General features: G+C 54.7%; 2 pseudogenes; one reads left to right on the top strand and one right to left on the bottom strand.

Moving 5' to 3' along the window:
- Positions 1-2,474: 2,474 nt before the first annotated feature.
- LOC130704562 (thimet oligopeptidase-like) lies at positions 2,475-6,322 on the bottom strand (annotated as a pseudogene).
- A 38-nt stretch (positions 6,323-6,360) lies between these two features.
- Positions 6,361-9,818, top strand: LOC130707199 (serine/arginine-rich splicing factor 3-like; annotated as a pseudogene).
- Positions 9,819-18,576: the final 8,758 nt, after the last annotated feature.

The following is an 18,576-nucleotide window of genomic DNA, read 5'->3' as shown; positions in this document are numbered from 1 at the left end:
GTGCTGAGCTATGCTGTGAGCATTATCAAATAGATACTGGATTCTGAGGCCTTTGTTCAGGAACAAAAAAGAATATAAAATATCTCATTACCACAACTAAGGAGCTGGCCCGTGGCAACTAAGACCCGGCACAATTAACTGACTAACTATTTTTTAGAATCTCATTAATAGGTATTTAATATGATTTTTTAAAATTTATTTATTCATTTTATTTATTTATTTTTGGCTGCGTTGGGTCTTCCTTGCTGCGTGCGTGCTTTCTTCAGTTGCGGTGAGCGGGGGCTACTCTTCGTTGCGGTGCGTGGGCTTCTCATTGCGGTGGCTTCTCTTGTTGCGGAGCACGGTCTCTAGGCACGCGGGCTTCAGTAGTTGGGGCACAAGGACTCAGTAGTTGTGGCTTTTGGGCTCTAGAGCGCAGGCTCAGTAGTTGTGGCACACGGGCTTCATTGCTCCGCGGCGTGTGGGAACTTCCCGGACCAGGGCTTGAACCCTTGTCCCCTGCATTGGCAGGCGGATTCTTAACCACTGCGCCACCAGGGAAGCCCAGGCTCCAACCTTTTTAAAAATGTGTTCCTTCCACCTTCATGGAGCAGGAGTAGGGGATGGGGAGGAGTGAGAACCCGATTGATAGGGGTCCGGTCGCAACCCCGGAGGGGGACAGGGGAGGATCTAAGAGGTGGCACCGGGCTGCAGTCGACCCCCAATGATAGCTAACAGCTGCACTGCTGCCCATTCCTGCCCCAGGACCTGAGCTCAGGTCCCAGGACGGCTGGAGAAACGCACTGTTTTTGGTGAGATGCTCTTACTTACTGTGTGGAGCTGCTCTGGCTGCCCCGGCGACCACACCCCTGCAGGCCCTGTGCCCGTCCTCCCTGCCCCCTGCCCAGGGCTCGGGGAACAGCAGTCTCTGTGGGGCAACCTGCTTCCAAGTCCTTCAGTGACCTCGGAGGAGTGGGAACGGGCTGGGCTGCCGGGGAGCCTGGGCATGCAGCACCTGAGCTCAGCCCTGGGGGCTCACGTGAGGGCAGGGGCTGGGGGGTGCGGGCGGTGAGCGGAGGGGCCTCCAGCCGGCGTCAGCCTGGGCCCTGGCCCCAGGGAAAGGCCTCACCCTCTCAGTCCTGACCTGCCGCTCGGGAACCCTGTGGCCCACCAGCCCGAGGCCTGTGGCGCCCGCCACGGACTGCCTGGCACACCGCTGGGGTGCCAACGCCACACCTGGATTTTGCACGGGGACCATCAGGGGGCTCGGTGCACGGGAAGACGAGCAGCCCCCAGGCCCCGACATGCCCCTTCCATATCCATCGAGAGATGCCTGATGGAAGGCCGGCTGTGCTCCTTTTCAAGCCCCAGGGAATTCACACGGACAGCCCTCCCAGCCACGGGGTGCCTGCCCACCGGCTCTGGGCCTGCGACCAGCCCAGAACACAGAAGGCACAGAAGTGGGTGTAGGGAGCTGAGCCGTGTCTGTAGAAGGGCAGACATCACAGCCTGGTCCACAACCGACTGGCGTAGGGTGGGTGAGAATGGGCAGGCAGGCTGAGGGGAGGACAGAGCGTGGCACGGCCTGCCCGCCTGGGCCATGGGGAGAAGGTCGGGGCGCCGCCCGCGCCCTCACTCCGCTGCCTGGCTTCCTTTGTGGGGGCGAAGGGCCGGAAGCAGGGCTCCCGAGGAGCTCAAAGGCCAGGGAAGGACACACGGGACGGTCCAGACCCACCCTAGCGTTCCAGTGGTGCAGCACCCTCTCTGAATTCCTACTGCCACCAAAACACATCCCTAAGGCCTTTGGGAAGAATTGCTAGGACCCAGGAAGGCGGCCCCTTGCTGTAGTCCAGACTTCAGCAGCTGCCGATGAGCGGAGGGAGCCAGCCGGCTGGCCGTGAGCAGGAGGACAGGACACGGGGACAGGGACAGCCACAGCTGGGCTTTCCGCAGCTGTGCCCACCGCCAGAACCAGCTCCAGCCAATCACAGCCCCCGAGATGCCAAGCAGTGACGGGCAAGAGGCCGGCAGGAAACTGACACCCCCTCACTGGAGAGCCTGCCCAGCTGGGGGGCAGGGCACCATCCCCGTCTTAACTTACCCCACAGCTCAGCCGTCTCCCAGTGACGCAGACGCGTCACCACGACCCCAGGGCTGATCCCCAACCAAGGTCAGAACTCACCCCAGTGTGACGGCCCCCATGCCACTCCTGTGGTGGAAGGGACGGCAGGCAGAGACCAGGAGTAGAGTCTTTTTATTAATGGCTGCGTTTGCAAAGAACCGTTTTGTTACCAGGAAAGCTCCCCAGGAAGGGATTGCATTAGTGCAACAAGGGGGAGCCTTGACGCCAGGCTCTCCAGACACGTCCAGGTGGAGCCTTTTGGCCTAGGCCGGCCGCCGGGGACTCAGGGGCTGGGAGGACACGCGGCCCCTCCCCAAACCCCGACGGGGCGCTAAGGCACCCGGCCCGCCTGGGTGGGCAAAACCCCGTGCTGTCAGCAGGCAGGCGGCTTGCAGCCCTCAACCTGCAGCCCTTTGCTCAGGAGGAAGGCATCCTGCGTGGGGTCACAACCCAGGAAGAGCTTCACCATGCCCTTGGCATCCTCGGAGCCCCCTGGCCTCAGAATGCAGCTTTTGTAGTCCATGGCAACCTGCCAAGAGTGGGCGGGGCTGCAGGAGGGTGGAGCTCCGCCTTCACTGAGGGTGTGGGTGTGGCCACCTCTGCTGTGACTCAACAAAGGGCAGGGGAGCAGGGGGTCCAGGGCAGGGCCCTCAGAGCCTGGGAGGCCCAGGCGGGCGGCACAAGCATCTAGGCCCAGGCCAAGGACCTCTGTGTTGGTCTGCACAGCAGGCCAGCCTCTCACCTTGCCACTCAGGACGCCCTCCTGCTTGAAACGTGTGTGGAACGTGTCCGTGGAGTACACCTCGCTGCACAGGAAGCCATAGGCCTGGGCATCGTGGCTTCCTGCCAGATGGCCGAAGGTCGCAGGCAGGTGGGTCCTTGGGACACACGCGGAGAGGCTCCTGCCCGGCCCCCTGGCCGCTCCGTGCCCCTTCCCCAGAGCGGGGGGCCTCAAAGCAGCCCCGTCTGAGTCCCCTGCCACTAGAGGGAGTATTGGCCCAACACTTCTAGAAAACGGGGACCTTGCGGGCAACTCAGTGGAGGGACACAAATCAATCTTTGCCGACTTTCTGCTGAAGCTCATGAGGGTTCACCCCTAACCCTCTTACAAGGACAGCTGCCTGAGGCTCCAAGGGATGAGTAAGGGCTCGCCCTCCAGCACGGGGAGAGCGCGGGTGAAAGCGCTCACGAGGGAGTGAACTGCGTCTCCGCATCGACACGCATGGGCAAACCTTGCCGATGCGTTCCGTCCGGGGTATGAAGCCCTCTCCTGCCTCTTCCAGGCTCTCCAGAAAGTACGTGCAGATACGCCCACCCCACCCTCGGACTCCGCGGGCCACAGCTGGAGGGACCAGCCCAGGAACCGAGGCAGGAAGAGGCCAGAGGTCAGCGGGCCTCGACCAGAGCCCATCAGACGGCCCCCCTTCACACACCACCAGAGGATCCTCTTGACCTGGGCAGTAGCCGCCAACCGACCGCTAAGGTGGGCCCAGCGCGCGCTTGGCTACCTGGCGTGGCTGGGACCCCGAGGATCTCCTGGCAGAGGCGGGCATTCTCCTGGGCCAGGTCCGAGGGCATCTGCATGTGCAGGGCCTGGTCCAACTTGGCCAGGACGATCTGGCGCAGGTTGAAGAGGCCTGGAGGGCAGGAGGAAGGAGACGGGGGCCTGGCACTGTGTCCAGGACGCGCTTTCCAGCTGGGCGATACAGGAGCCCCTTTCCTTTCCCTCGGCCCGGCCGCACCGGGGTTGGCCAGCCGGGACTTGATGAACTTGTCCAGCAGCTCCTGGGGGACGGCGCTGCCCGTGCCCCACCAAGACTGGCAGCAGCACCAGGGCTTCACAGGGCGCAGCGCTCCTGGCCCCAGAGCCTACCCTCTGGTTCTCATCACCGGCTGTCACCAGAGTCGCAGGCAACGTGCCTTTCTTTTCGTTTGTCTTTTTTCCGGGCCTCAGCCACGCAAAGGTGTGAAGCCCCGACACTCGCTGCCATGTGGATGCACCATGAGAACACGATGCTCAGCGAGAGAAGTCAGACACAGAAGGACACACAGGGTGTGACCCCACTTAGGGGAAACGTCCAGAACAGGTAGATCCGCAGAGTCAGAGTGGGTTCCGGGTTGTCAGGGGGAGGGGAGGGGAGGGAATGATAACTAAGGGCGTGAGGGACATTTTTGGGGTGATGGAAATGTTCCAAAACAGGGCAGTAGTGATGGCTGCACAGCTCAGTAAAGTGTCCCCACGCGCTCTGGTGCAGCCTGTGAGAGCATCGCTCTGAGGATGAAGGGCTGACCGCAGGAAGACTGAACGAGCACTGGGTCCTGGGCCCAGAGGCTCAGCTGGGGACCCCCCCGTGGGGAAGTCACTAGGACTTGCTGAGCCTCCACCGAGACTGGCAGCAGCCCCACGGCCTCACAGAGCGCGGCGCTCCCAGCCCTCTCAGAGCCTACCCTCCGGTTCTCATCACCGGCTGTCACCAGAGTCGCAGGCAACGTGCCTTTTTAAAGGCAACTCTTGAATACATGTATTTAACATGCAGGGAACCAGTCCTGACTCCTTGATCTGCGACTTCCAGCCTCCAGAGTCTCGAGGACATCCACTTCCGTTGTTTACGCGCCCAGTGCTTGGGGTTTGATGATGGAAACTGACATCGAGGGCATCACCACGTGCAGGGTGACATCAGCGGAAGAATCCCATGGCGAGGGCCTGCCTGAGGACCATGGGAGAGCCCGGGCGCTCCCCGCCCCCTGCCTGCAGCCCCGCGCCTGCACCCACCTGGGAGCGGAGCTGGTGCATCGCTTGCCAGAACTCATGGAAGTAGGTCTCCAGCTCATCATGCTGCAAGAGGGATGGCGGGTTGGGTGTAGGCTTGGTGAAGTTGGCCACCATGGCCACGATGGTCATCTGGCGGCTCCCATCCTGCTGCAGGCAGCCCGGCTGCCGGCCAAAGCAGGCCATATGCCCGGACTTCCCTTCCCTGGGGAGGGACGTGGGTGAGGCCCCGCTTCCACAGAGGAGCCCCAGCCCACGGCCGACAGGTTCCCCCACGCATGCACCGAGGGTAGAGGTCCAAGTAGAACTTGCCGATGGATGACCTTGCCCGCGGCTGCGTCCCGGACCGTGTAGAGCCTCACATTTTCGTGACACATGTTGGCGCCCTCCTCCAGGTCGAAGGTCAGCCCCAGCAGCTCCTGGGAGATGCCCAGCCGCCCGCGCGTGACCACCTGCCTGGGGAAGGACTCATTGAGCAGGTACTGGTCCTCGTGGTAGCGCGTCTCCTCCCCCTGGTTCATGTAGTAGCGCAGGTCCTAGACGTTGATGGGCCCGTCAAAGTGCAGGCCCCGCCTCTGGCACTCGGCCTTCTTTAGCTCCAGGATCACGGCTGCTCCAGCTCCCCGAGGGGCTTCAGCTTCTGGGCCAGCTTATCTGCGGGTGGAGGGGAGAGGCTCGGCTATGTCCCTGTGGCAGCCCCCCAGCCGCCCTCCACCCCACGCCCCTCGAGGCAGAATGAAGGGTTGGGGAAGGCGACCTGGCTGGTCTTGGCCATGTTCATCTCCAGCACAGAGTCGGCACGCGTGCTGAACCCCAGCAGGCGAGACTTCTGAGCCTGCAGCCTTACCAGCTCCCCGAGGATCGTGCAGTTCTCCTGGAACCCAGAGACAGCCGGCGCTGGGGACCGTGGGCCACGCCCTCCCCGCAGGCCCCGGGCCAGGTCTCTGTGGGCGGGCAGGGCTCTCAGCCAATCCCCCTCCCTCCTCCTCCTGGCCCGGATTTCTAGACCTTTGGTGCTGTCCTAACACGTGGTCTTTATGAACACAGGTCCTTTCGGAACCAGAAACGGCGTGAACCGTGATGGGCTCTAAGGCCAAGGGCAGGAAGAAATGCGGCCAGGCTCTCCAGGAGCCACCCAGGGGCCTCCCCAGGCTCAACAATACAAACTCGGCTGCCGTGCAGACAGCAGCTCATCCCCACGGCGCCCGAACACCCAGCCCCTGGACGGCGAGACGCCTGTTGCTGCAGGTGGCCCGTGGCTCGCTGGTGAGGCCCGGCCCCAGGCGTACGCCACCTTCTCTGGGGCCACCTCTCCGGTTCTGCGGTGGGGTTCTCCTGGGAGCCTCCAGTCACCACAGGACTGTTCCCCGTGCCCCCCGCATCACCTGCGAGGCCCGGCAAGCACCAGTGGTGTCTGCGGGGAAGACAAAGGGCTCGTGCACAGCCCCCATCTACTGAAGATGCTGAACAGACTGCAGCCACACGCGGTATGGACCAAACGCAAGTGTCCTTGCAGGAACCGATGTCTGAATGTCAAGGCCGTGCCCAGGCCACAGTGAGAAGGCCCAGACCCCACGCAAGGCACAGAGAGGGGATGGGGGGAACATCTGCGAATCTGAGCTCATCAGGCATCACCCCAGAGGGAGAGGGAGAGAGGCAGAAGGAGATACGGAGGGAGAGGGAGAGAGAGGGAGGGAGAGACTTCTCTCCCTTCCCTGGGGGTTCTCTAGTGCAGCCAAGGCTGAAAACCATTGCATTTCGGGAAATGGGTCCTCGTAGAAAAGTTAAATAGTAGCTCATGGCATTATCGACACATATTAAAAAGGCCCCAAATCTTGGGGAGTCAGGGAGGGAAGCTGGCGGCTGCCTCATAAAGGAGGAGAGATTGGGTGTCAGAGGAGGTGCCTGTGCAGCCCGCGGCCGCCGCCCAGGGCCCCACAGACTTCATCTCCCAGCTGTGGTCCCGAGCTGGAAGGCAGCGGGGAGGTCAAGCCGTCCAAGCATCAACGTTGACTTCAGGGCTGATCTAAAAGGCGCCTGGTGTTTGTTGAAGCAGAAAAAAGAGAAAGCAGTGGGGAGAGCATGGGAGGGGGAGGGAGCCCCCATCAGCCCTTCCTCCTCTCTCCCTCTCTGTCTCCCTCTCTCCCTCCTTCCCTCCCTCCCTCCCTCGACCTCCCTGCTTCTCACTCTCCCTCTCCCTCCATCTCTCCCTCTGCCTCTCTCCCTCCCTCTCTCCCTGTCCCCCTTTCCCTGTCCCTGTTTCCCTGTTCCGTTCTTCTGATACCTCTTTCCCTCTCCCTCTCTCCCTCTCTCCCTCCCTCTCTCCCTCTCTCCCTCCCTCTCTCCCTCTCCCTCTCCCTCCAACTCTCCCTCTCCCTCCGTCTCTCCATCTCCCTCACTCCCTCCCAGAGACGGAGGAAGAGGCAGAGACAAGGGAGAGGGAGAGAGAGGGGGGAGAGAGGGAGAGAGAGAGAGGTGTCTTCCTCCCTTCCTTTCCCCCTCTCCCTCCCTCTCTCGAGAGGGAAGGAGGTGGAGGGAGAGGGAGAGAGAGCAGGAGAGGGAAGGGGGAGAGGGAGAGAGAGGGGGAGAGGGAGAGAGGGATAGAGGGAGGGAAGGAAAGACAAAGACGTCTCTCCCTCCCTCCCTCTATCCCTCTCTCCCTCCCTCCCTCTATCCCTCTCTCCCTCCCTCCCTCTATCCCTCTCTCCCTCCCTCCCTCTATCCCTCTCTCCCTCCCTCCCTCTATCCCTCTCTCCCTCCCTCTCTCCCTCTCCCTCCAACTCTCCCTCTCCCTCCGTCTCTCCATCTCCCTCACTCCCTCCTAGAGACAGAGGAAGAGGCAGAGACAAGGGAGAGGGAGAGAGGGAGAGGGAGAGAGAGGTCTCTTCCTCCCTCCCTTTCCCTCTCTCCTTCTTCTCTCCCTCTCTCCCTCTTCCCTCTCCCTCTCCCTCTCTCCCCCCTCCCTCTGCCCCCTCCCTCGTCTCTGCCTCTCCCTCCATCTCTCCCTCTCTGAGAGGGAGTGAGGGAGAGGGAGAGACGGAGGGAGAGGGAGAGACGGAGAGAGAGGGAGAGACAGAGGGAGGGAGAGGGAGAGGGAGAGAGGGAGAGGGAGAGAGGAAGGGAAAGGGCGAGACATCTCTCCCTCTCCCTCTCCCTCCACCTCCCTCTCTCCCTCTCCCTCCCTTCCTCTTCCTCTCCTAGAGGGAGGGAGGGAGAGGGAGAGACAGAGGGAGAGGAGAGGGAGGGAGCGAAGGAGAGGGGGAGTCGGAGAAGGAGGTAGGGAGAGGGAGAAGGAGAGAGGGTGCCTGCTTCCCTCTCTGTCTCCCTCCCTCCCTCTCCGTGTCCCTCTCTCCCCCCTCTCCCTCTGTCTCTCCCTCTCTGGGAGGGAGTGAGGGATATGGAGAGCCGGAGGGAGAGGGAGAGTTAGAGGGAGAGGGAGAGGGAGGAGAGGGAGGGAGGGAGAGGGAGAGAGGGAAGGAGAGAGGGATAGAGAGAGGGAGGGAGAGACGTCTTTGTCTTTCCTTCCCTCCCTCTATCCCTCTCTCCCTCTCCCCCTCCCTCTCCTTCTCTCTCTCCCTCTCCCTCCACCTCCTTCCCTCTCTGGAGAAGGAAGGAGGTGGAGGGAGAGGGAGAGGGAGGGAGAGAGGGAGAGGGAAAGAGGTAGAGGCAGAGCGGAACACGGAAACAAGGACAGGGAAACAGGCACAGGGAGAGAGGCAGGGACAGAGGGAGAGGAGAGGGAAGAGGGAGAGGAAAGAGGGAGAGGAAAGAGGCAGAGGGAGAGAGGGAGAGGGAAGAGGGAGAGGGAGGGAGAGAGGGAGAGACAGATGGAGAGAGAGAGAGGGAGAGGGAAAGAGGCAGAGGGAGAGTGGAACAGGGAAAGAGGGACAGGGAGAGAGGGAGGGAGAGAGGGAGGAAAGGAAGCAGGGAGAAAAGAGAAAGAACACACCATCTACATTTCTGTCAAATGACACCGGGGATCCTTACACAACCAGGAGAAAATAGCACAGGGAGGCTCTTTCTCAGCTGGAACTAGAACTGCAGACGGGGCCAAACACCACCAGGCTGGCCACACTTGTCCAGCCGCCGCTCCAGCCCCGTGAGCCGTGAGTCTGGTCACCAGGGCTCTGAGTGTCTGCTCCAGGGAGCTGGGGTTCACCCTCTCACCCGGGAGGCCGGGCCAAGACAGCAGGGCCCTGGGCTGGACACATAGGGGGGAAAGCATCCCCACAGGACAGCTTGTGCGAGCAGATTCAGCTGCCAGATTCTAGAGGCCCGGGATCACCCTGTGGCCCGTGAAACCCAGGAGCCACGAGGGTCTTGCATCGTGATTCCTGTCCGTTGGACTGTCAAGTTTATGTAGGGAATCTTGGAAACAGTGGTAACAAGGCTGAATTGGAACGAGCTTTAGGCTATTATGGACCACTCTGAAGTGTGTGGGTTGCTAAAAACCCTCCCGGCTTCGCTCTTGTTGAATGTGAAGATCCCTGAGATGCAGCCGATGCTGTCCGAGAACTAGATGGGAGAACCCTATGTGACTGCCGAGTAAGAGTGGACCTGTCGAATGGGGAAAAGAGAAGTCGAAATCGTGACCGCCTCCTTCTTGAGGTCGTCGCCCTCGAGATGATTATCGGAGGAGGAGTCCTCCATCTCCCACACATCTCCGAGATGGAGAGCCTTCTCCGTCAGCCAGAGCAGGTCCCTTTCTAGATATAGGAGAAGAGAGAGATCACTGTCCCAGGAGAGAAATCACAAGCCGTCCCGATCTTTCTCTAGGTCTCCTAGCTGATCTGGGTCAAATAAATGAAAGGAAATAGAAGATCACTTTGCAAGAGGAGTGGTGTACAGGCAACAACTTCATTTGGCGGGAGTATGTACAGAAAATTCAAGTTTTGTTTGAGACTTCAGAAGCTTGGTGCACTTTTTAAATGTTTTAGTTGTTCACATTTGTTTGTCTCTTGGGACAGTGACACATAAAGGTGTCAATCTCTCTGGTTTGAAATGGGTCATATGAGGCATGTAATATGAAGAATTGTTACCTTACAATGTTCCCTTAAGCAAAATTGAATTTGCTTTGAATTTTTGGTCTTGCCTAGACTGATAATAAAACTCTAACTCCTGCCCACCTAAAGTGTGATGTTTACTATTATGGAAACAACACTGGCAAACATTGAAAAGACTTTCTGTAGCTGGGATATGGTATGCAGCTGTAGTTAAACAAGCAGTCTTTAAAAGGTGCTGTGAACACAAGCCAGCAGGTAAAAATGAAAGCCGCACCCTTACCCTAGATTAGAGGTTTAAAAATTCCACTAGTCTTCACACTGGACAAGAGGTTGTCCAGGGAGTTTAGAATCTAAGAAGTTTCAAGGAAGTTAGTTTACCTTTGAGTTAGGTCATAAGTCCCCTCTGTGATTGCTGTACATGAATACATAGCTCTTTGTAATATTTTTTGGAAATTTGAGATTATCAAGATACCAATGTCCTGCCAGATTAAGAGTATATTGTAGAGCTGAACTTTGAGTTACTGTGCAATTTTTTTTTTCATGCTGTCATTTGTAATATGTTTTGTGAGAATCCTTGGGCTTAAAGTTTTGGTTGCAAAAGAAAAAAAGTTTTGGTTGCAAAAGAAAATCCGCCTGCCAATGCAGGGGACACAGGTTCAAGCCCTGGTCCGGGAAGATCCCAGGTGCCGCAGATCAACTAAGCCCGTGGGCCACAACTACTGAGCCTGCGCTCTAGATCCTGGGAGCCAGAACTACTGAGCCCCCGTGCCACAACTACAGAAGCCCGCACGCAATGAAGACCCAATGCAGCAAAAAAAAAAAAAAAAAAAAAAAAAAAAAAAGACGATACTGACCAGGTGATCAAGGGTAAAATCGTTTGTCATAAGTCCCGTTGATGGTGTGTATCCTTGATGTGACCTGAGGAGAATGGCATTTTTATCTCTGTCTGGATCTTCCGCCCCAAACCCCATAACTCCAGACCAACCATAAGAAAAACATCAGAAAACAAACAGACAAACAAATTGAGGGACAAAATACCTGACCAGTCCTCCTCAAAACTTTCAAGGTATCAAAACCCAGGGACGTCTGAGAAATGTCACAGCCCAGAGGAGAATGGGACAGAAAAAGGATGTTAGGGGAAAACTAGGGAAATTCTAATAAAGTGTGGACTTTAGTTAATAACAATGAATCCATCTTGGTTCCTTAGTTGGATAAACATGTCGTACTAACGTACTAACGTGTTGGAAACAGGGGTACTGGGTCAGGGTCCACGGCACTCTGTACACTCTGTACAGATCTTTGCAACTTTTTTGTAACTCTAAGCTATTCTAAAATTAAGCGAGTACTGAACAGAGATAAGAATGTTATTTCCCTGATTTGAACATGCCTGAGTTTCTTTTCATGGTCACATTTTTGCTATCTGGATGTGTCTTGGAATCAGTAGCAAAGGAGAGTTGCCAGCCCCTGGGAAGATGTGGGTGGTTTGCAGGTGGCTTGCTCTGGAGCTGAAGACCACGGTGGGAAGTCTGCAGCCTCGGGCTGCACTTAGAACCATGGGAGGGGATGGGCCAGCTCAGTTAGGGATGGAACCTATAAATAAAACTTTTTTCTTTTCCATTATGGCTTATCACAGGATATTGAATATAGTTCCCTGTGCTAGACAGTAGGACGTTGTAGTTTATCCATCCTATATTTAATAGTTTGCATCTGCTAACCCCAAACTCCCAGTCCAACCCTCCCTCACTCTTTCTCCCCCTTGGCAACCACAAATCTGTTCTCTATGTCTGCGAGTCTGTTTTTGTTTCATAGACGAGTTCATTTGTGTCGTATTTTAGATTTCACATATAAGTGAGATCATATGATATTTGTCTTTCTCTTCTGACTTACTTCACTTAGTATGATAATCTCTAGGTCCATCCACGTTGCTGCAAATAGCATTATTTCATTCTTTTTTATGGCTGAATAATATTCCATTGTATATATGTACCACACCTTCTTTATCCATTCATCCATCAGTGGACATTTAGGTAGCTTCCATGTCTTGGCTCTTGTAAATAGTGCTGCAATGAACATTGGGGTGCATGTATCTTTTCTTTCTTTCTTTCTTCTTTCTTTCTTTCTTCCTTTCTTCCTTTCTTTCTCTCTCTCTCTTTCTTTCTTTCTTCTTTTATTGTCACACGGCATGTGAGATCTTAGTTCCCTGACCAGAGATGGAACCCATGCCCCCTGCACTGGAAGCATGGAGTCTTAACCACTGGACCACCAGGGAAATCCCAGGGCTGTATGTATAGTTTTGAATTAGAGTTTTCTCCGGATCTATGCCCAGGAGTGGAATTGCGGGACCCTATGGCAGCTGTATCTGTTCCTGCACGTCTCACATCAACCACCTGCACTCCAATCCTTGCTCTCAACGTCATCTTCGGGGAACCCAACCTGCGACAGGGACCTTGACAAGAAGAAATGGCTCAGGGAAAAGCTACCTGCACAGGGAGTAGATAGAGGCCATCGCGCCTGGGGTGCGGCGGGGAGAGTGGGCACAGAGATTTGTCATTTCACCCCCGATACTCGTCTCAGCCCTCCTGGCTGCCCCACTCTAGGTCACCTCGGGATACAGAGGTGACCCGGTTAGAGTCCCTGCCTGTGCAGGAAGCTGGGGGCACCAGCGGGTCTGAATCATATTAGTGCACGGCCTCCCCCGCGGCACTGGGGTTATTCGGGGCGGGTCATCCTCTGCTGAGGGCCCCTCCTGGGCACTGTGTGGGGTTTAGCAGCATCCCTGGCCGCACCCATTTGATTCCAGGGGCCCCTCCCCCAAGTTGTGACAACCACAGATTTCCCCCACACATCACGGAAGAACTGGGTGAGGCGGGGGCAGGATGGCCCTGGGTGAGGACAGCTGTGTTGAAGCAACCAGCCTGGCCCAGGGCAAGGTCTGCCCCAATCCCGTCAGCGCCTGCATTTAGAACTGCCCCTTTCCTCTCCCACCTCCTCTGCCCTGCAGTGGTCTCCGAGACATCATCCCCATGTAATAAATCACACCTTCTCAGTTGACTGTTTGCTGCCCTCGCTAGAACGTGAGCTCTTTGAGGACAGGGATGCTGTTATGTCCCCAGCACCTAGAAGAGTGTCTGCTGTGTAGTAGATGCTTCATAAATACTTGCTGAATAAAGGAGTTGAATAAAGGGATGAGTGGATGAATGAATGAAGGTTAAAATGGAAGGAGGGGGGAGATTCCCTTTCTAGCTCTCGGGGGTTGGGAGATCAAGTGAAAGATCCGTCCTAAATAGGCTGACCAGCCTTCTGGGGTTCCCTGGGACTGAGGGTTTCCCCAGAGTTCCAGCGCTCAAACCTGAGCGGTCCTGGGCAAACTGGGGGCGGGTGTTGGTCACCCTATCTAAACACAGTAACAATTCCAGCTGCAATAGCAATGGCCAATGACCTCTACGGTCTTATTAACCATGCACAGTTCTTTACCTGGCGGGGAAGGGTGGGCCGGGATTGGAATTCTGGCGATCCAGGGCGGGTGAGGGCACACCCGGGCTTGTGTAGGGGAGTCCAAGAAGGTTCTGGAGGAAGTGACAGTGACACAGGAGGGAGGGAGGAGTCTAAGGAAGAACGTCCCACATGACAACGTGTGCCAATGGCCCTGGGCCCAAGGTCACACCTGACCAGGGCTTGCTTTTTTTTTTTTTTCTAATTTACTTTTTCCCACATGGATATACAATTGTCCTAATGCCATTTATTGAAAACTCCTTAATTTCCTCACTTTCTGTCATATCAAGTTCTCATATATCTGTTTCCAGACATTTATTCTATACCATAGAGCTATACGTCCCATCCTTGCACCACTAGGGCTGTTTCATCACTATAACTTTATTTTTTATTCATTTATTTTTTTTGGTCGTGTCGTGCGGCATGTGGGATCTTATTTCCCTGACCAGGGGTCGAACCCACGCCCCCTGCAGTGGAAGCTCGGAGTCTTAATCACTGGACCTCCAGGGAAGTCCCCAGGGCTTGCTTTGACATCCATCGAATGGTGGCAGGTGGGCACGGGGAGCAGCTGTCTGTGAGCCATCCTGTGTAGAAATGCAGGGTGGAGGGGAGGACAGATGGAGCGGGAGGGGAAGAAGCGGAGGAGGGAGGGAGGGAGGGAGGGCGGGCGAGAGACAGACAGACAGTTTCCGGAGACAATAGCTCTGGCTGTATCCTAGGGCATGAAAGCTGAAAATAGCTCCTAGTGCCGGGAGCCTTGGAGCCGGAGCCTGGGAGCCAGGGTGACTGGCTTTCCTCCCTGGTGTGTGTGTTGGGGGTGGGGGGGGTGGCTCTGGGCTTCTCAGGCTGGGAATGGGGTGCACAGAGCAGGGACGGAGCGGGGACCCTTCTCTCTGGGACCTCGTGGGCCAGCCTCAGCTCACAAAGCTGAGCCACTCCTGGCCCTACAAGTGGGGGGCTTCTCTTCCCTGTCCCCTGGATCACACCCCCTCACACACAACTTCCCCGTGTGTGTTCCCAGCAACCAAGAGAATCTGTTTTTAAAAGATTTGGGGGAGGGGGGTAAACATACAAACAAGAGCAGAATGGATACTTTTTCAGAATGTGAATGGCTCTGTGTAAGCCCACCCCCAGGGTAACCACAGTCCTGACCTCTAACACCCTTGACGAGTCAGCCTTGGTCTGGGCTTGCGGACCCACGGAAGCTTCCTCATCCCCTCCTTCAGATCCCGTCGCTCCCTCGGCGTCTTTGTGAGAAGCACCCGGGGAAGTGGGACTGCTAGGCTGTACTGCTGCTAGAACTCCACCTGGGCTCCACCAGGCTCCAGCCCCCCGCCCTGTGCGCCTCTCTGACCCTGAGGCACCTCAGCTGGTAGGAGCCGCATCCCCTTCCCTCCCGGGACTTGGGACACTTAAGGCAGACACCGAAAGGACAAGCCTTTGGCTCCCTGGCTGGCAAAGAGCAGCTACTCAATTGTCATAAGTGTCCGTATCAGTGAGGGTTCTCCAGACAAACAGAATCCATAGGGTGTGTGTGTGTATATACACACACACGTACATATGTACACGCATACAAAAATATACAGCTGTGTATATATGCAGTATGCATACACACATATACACATATAGTATATCCAATACACACATACATATATACACACATATAAAATGCATAGTTTGTATATATACAGTATGTATACACACATATGCACATAATATATACAATACACACCGACATATACACTATACATACACACATATAAAATGCATAGTTTGTATATATACAGTATGTACACATACGTATAACATGCAATATACACACCTAGGTACATATATATCATACATATATACACACATACAAAGATATTTAGGTGTGTATATAGACAGTATACATACATACACATATAATATATGCAATACATACACGTACATACATATAGACACACATATACACCTACATATAAAAGCATATAGCATAAAAAAATGTACTGTATATATAAATTCATCATATATATACATACATATATCATATATATAAGATATAGACACATACATATATACAATGTATACACACACATACACACCTATATGTAAATATGCGCATGTACATACACATATAAATACATACGCAAGTGTGTATATAATAGTATATACATATATACATATAATACCTAGAAACATATACACATACAGGTATACAACATATATACACGCCTATATATAAATATACACTGTATACATACATACATACAGTGTACATATACTGTATATATACACACCCATATATCCATATATGGGTGTGTGTATATATACAGCATGTTCACATTTATAATATGTATACTATATATATACACATACATACATGTATACAATATATACACACAAATATATAGGCTTGTATATATACTGTATATAGTACTTACACATATACTACAAACGCACTCACATATAAACATATGTGTATACATATATATAATATGTATACACACATATACAAATTAAGAGGCTTGTATATATTCAGTATTTTTACATATATAGTTTTGTTTTAAGGAGTTGACTCATTTGACCGTGAGGCAAGCAAGTCAGGGCAGGACTCTGGGCTGGAGACACAGGGAAGAGCTGATGTCCCAAGGCCATTGGAGGAACAGTTCCCTCTTTCTACGGAACCTCATTTTCTCTCCAGTCCTTCAACTGATGGACGAGGCCCACCCACGCCACGGCATTGACAATCTCCTTTACGCAAAGTGGACCAATTTCAGTGTTCACCTCTTCTGAAAAATACCTTCCTGGCCACATCTGGAATAATGTTTGTGGTTGCCGGGGCCCCACGCAGTGCGCACATGAGATTAACCATCCCTGTGGCGATGATGACACTTTATTTTCTCCCTTGACCATTGTCACTACTATTCCAATTAAAATGGCAGCGCCATGAGGGCAGGGCATTTCCTTTTTTGCCAGTACTGAGCGTCCAGGGTCTGGTGCCTAGCATAGGCTAAATACACGGCATTTTTGTGAACAGAAGCCGGGATTCCGGCTGTCATATTTAATGAGGAATTATAGTCTTATTATTGGGGTGTGTGTGTCACGGTACGTCAAGGGCGGGAGTTGAACCCGCCACCCCAGGCCCCGAGGGGTCTCCCCGGGTCCCCACTTCAGGCCGGTGGGGGTGGCCGGGGGCAGCCGAAGACGTGCGTGCATGCGAGCGGGCGAGTCCACGGGGCGGGCGGCGCGCGCGCCATGAGTGAGTGGTTCAGCCCGGCCCCGGCTCACTGTGCTCGCCTCACGCCGGCCCGAGTTGGTCGCAGCGCTGGAGGCCCCGGGCCGGTGACCACAAAGAGGGAGCCGGGGGCCGGACGGGAGCGCGGCAGCGGCGGCTGAGGCCCAGGCCAGGCCCCCTCCCCTCAGCCTCCCGCCCGCCCGCCTGCCCCGCCCCCGCCGGCGGCGCCCCACCACTCTCCTAAGCGCCAGACTAGCCTGGTGCGGGGGCCGCGCGCGAAGACATGGGGGAGAAGTTGGAGCTGAGGCTGGAGTCGCCCGTGGGGGGCGAGCCCGCCATCTACCCGTGGCCGCTGCCAGTCTACGTGAGTGCCACCCGTCCCCTCTTCCCGGACCCCCGCCTCTCTTCCCCCACGGCGCGCGCTTAGCCCACTGAGAAACGGAGCGACTCGAGTCGCCAGACCCTCTTTGGAGCCCCCCTTCCCGCCCCGCCGTGGTTCTCCGAGGCCGTTTCCAGCCCCTGCGTGCAGGGTGGGCAGAGGGGAGCCGGGGCCGGCCGGGGGCGCAGACTCGGCCGCGGGGACCCCGTGCTTCCGAGGGGCGCCCGAGCTGGGCTGCCGTTGGCTCTGTAGGGCTGGGGACCCCGGTCCCCCCGGGCCTGGACTGCCGGCGGGCTTGCCCTTCTGTACTTTATGATCTGACACGTCGGGTTTCTTTTTCCTGACCAGCTTTACCAGCGTCCCCTGATAATGTGTTAGATATTCAAGTTTTAGGGCCCGGTCCCAGCCCTATGGAATCAGCAACTCTGGTGGGGCTCAGTGATCTCTGTTATAACAGGCCCTCCAGATGATTTTTATTCATCTTAAAGTTTGAAAATATCTGCATTGTCAGCTGGCCAAAGCGTCCACCAGCAGGTGAAGGGGAGTGGCGCCTGCAAAAGATAGGGACTGGCCAAGGCAAGTACAGCAGCATTTGCCGTGGTAGTAATGGAGAATGCCTTTTCTCCACTGGTTGGCACAGACTAGTATCTGGGAGCAGTGGCAGCGTTATTTAGGATGCTTTATATTTCAATGTAGCGTGACCGCTGTCCTGGTTTGCCAGGGACTTCCCCTGTGTGAGCACTTAAAATCTCATCCTGGCAAACCCCTTAGCCCTGGGTTTGAAAAACTTAGGGAATAACATGAAATTTAGGGGAAACATGATGTAGGTTTTGGGCAAGTCACCAGTGCTAATTAAAGCTAAGCAAGTATGGACAACATCTAGCCTTCTTTACCCCTTTGCGGGGAGGTAAATCTGATTGGGTGAAAGGACTTATTGTTAAGAGATCTTTGTAGAAACATCCCCTTCTGCTTAGTCCGCTGGTTCTCAGTTCTGGCTAGACATTGGCATCGTCTGAGGAGATTTAAAATGATTTTATTGGTCTAGGATGACCAACCGTCGGTGTGAGGGTTTTTAAAAAGTGCTTCAGATGTTTCTAATGTGCCGCCAAATTTAGGTGCCACTGCTTAAGCTTTTGAACCGCTGCTACATATTTTCACCTCATCTTCCTATGAGAACATCCAACTGTAGTTGAGGTTTGTTTTTTTTCTTTTTCTTTTTTTCACTGTCTTATTATACGATTTACTGTCTTAAATAAGAATTGAATGTACAGAAAATCCTGCTAGTCCATCTGGTGTAGCTGGATACCCAGAATAATATCGTTGAGATATGTACCATTTAAGTATTGTGACTGGCCTTTTAAAAATTAACATATACATTAAATTAGTATTGATAGTATAGATCTCTTTCGAAGTTGTCATGTTGGGCAGCTATACCTCTAATCTGCTGCCATTGCTAAGTATCTGGACACCTCTTATTAGGAATTGCTTTTAAAAATCTTTAGGGATTAAAACCAAGATTGCTGTATTATTTGTACTGGGACCACAAAAACCTCACAAAGTTCCCCCGCTGTACCTTCTACCCCCATCTCTAACCCTTGGCAACTTCTAATCTGT

This window comes from Balaenoptera acutorostrata, chromosome 2 (genome assembly GCF_949987535.1).
Source record: "Balaenoptera acutorostrata chromosome 2, mBalAcu1.1, whole genome shotgun sequence".
NCBI lineage: Eukaryota > Metazoa > Chordata > Mammalia > Artiodactyla > Balaenopteridae > Balaenoptera > Balaenoptera acutorostrata.
This window is presented reverse-complemented; position numbering and strand designations above follow the sequence as displayed.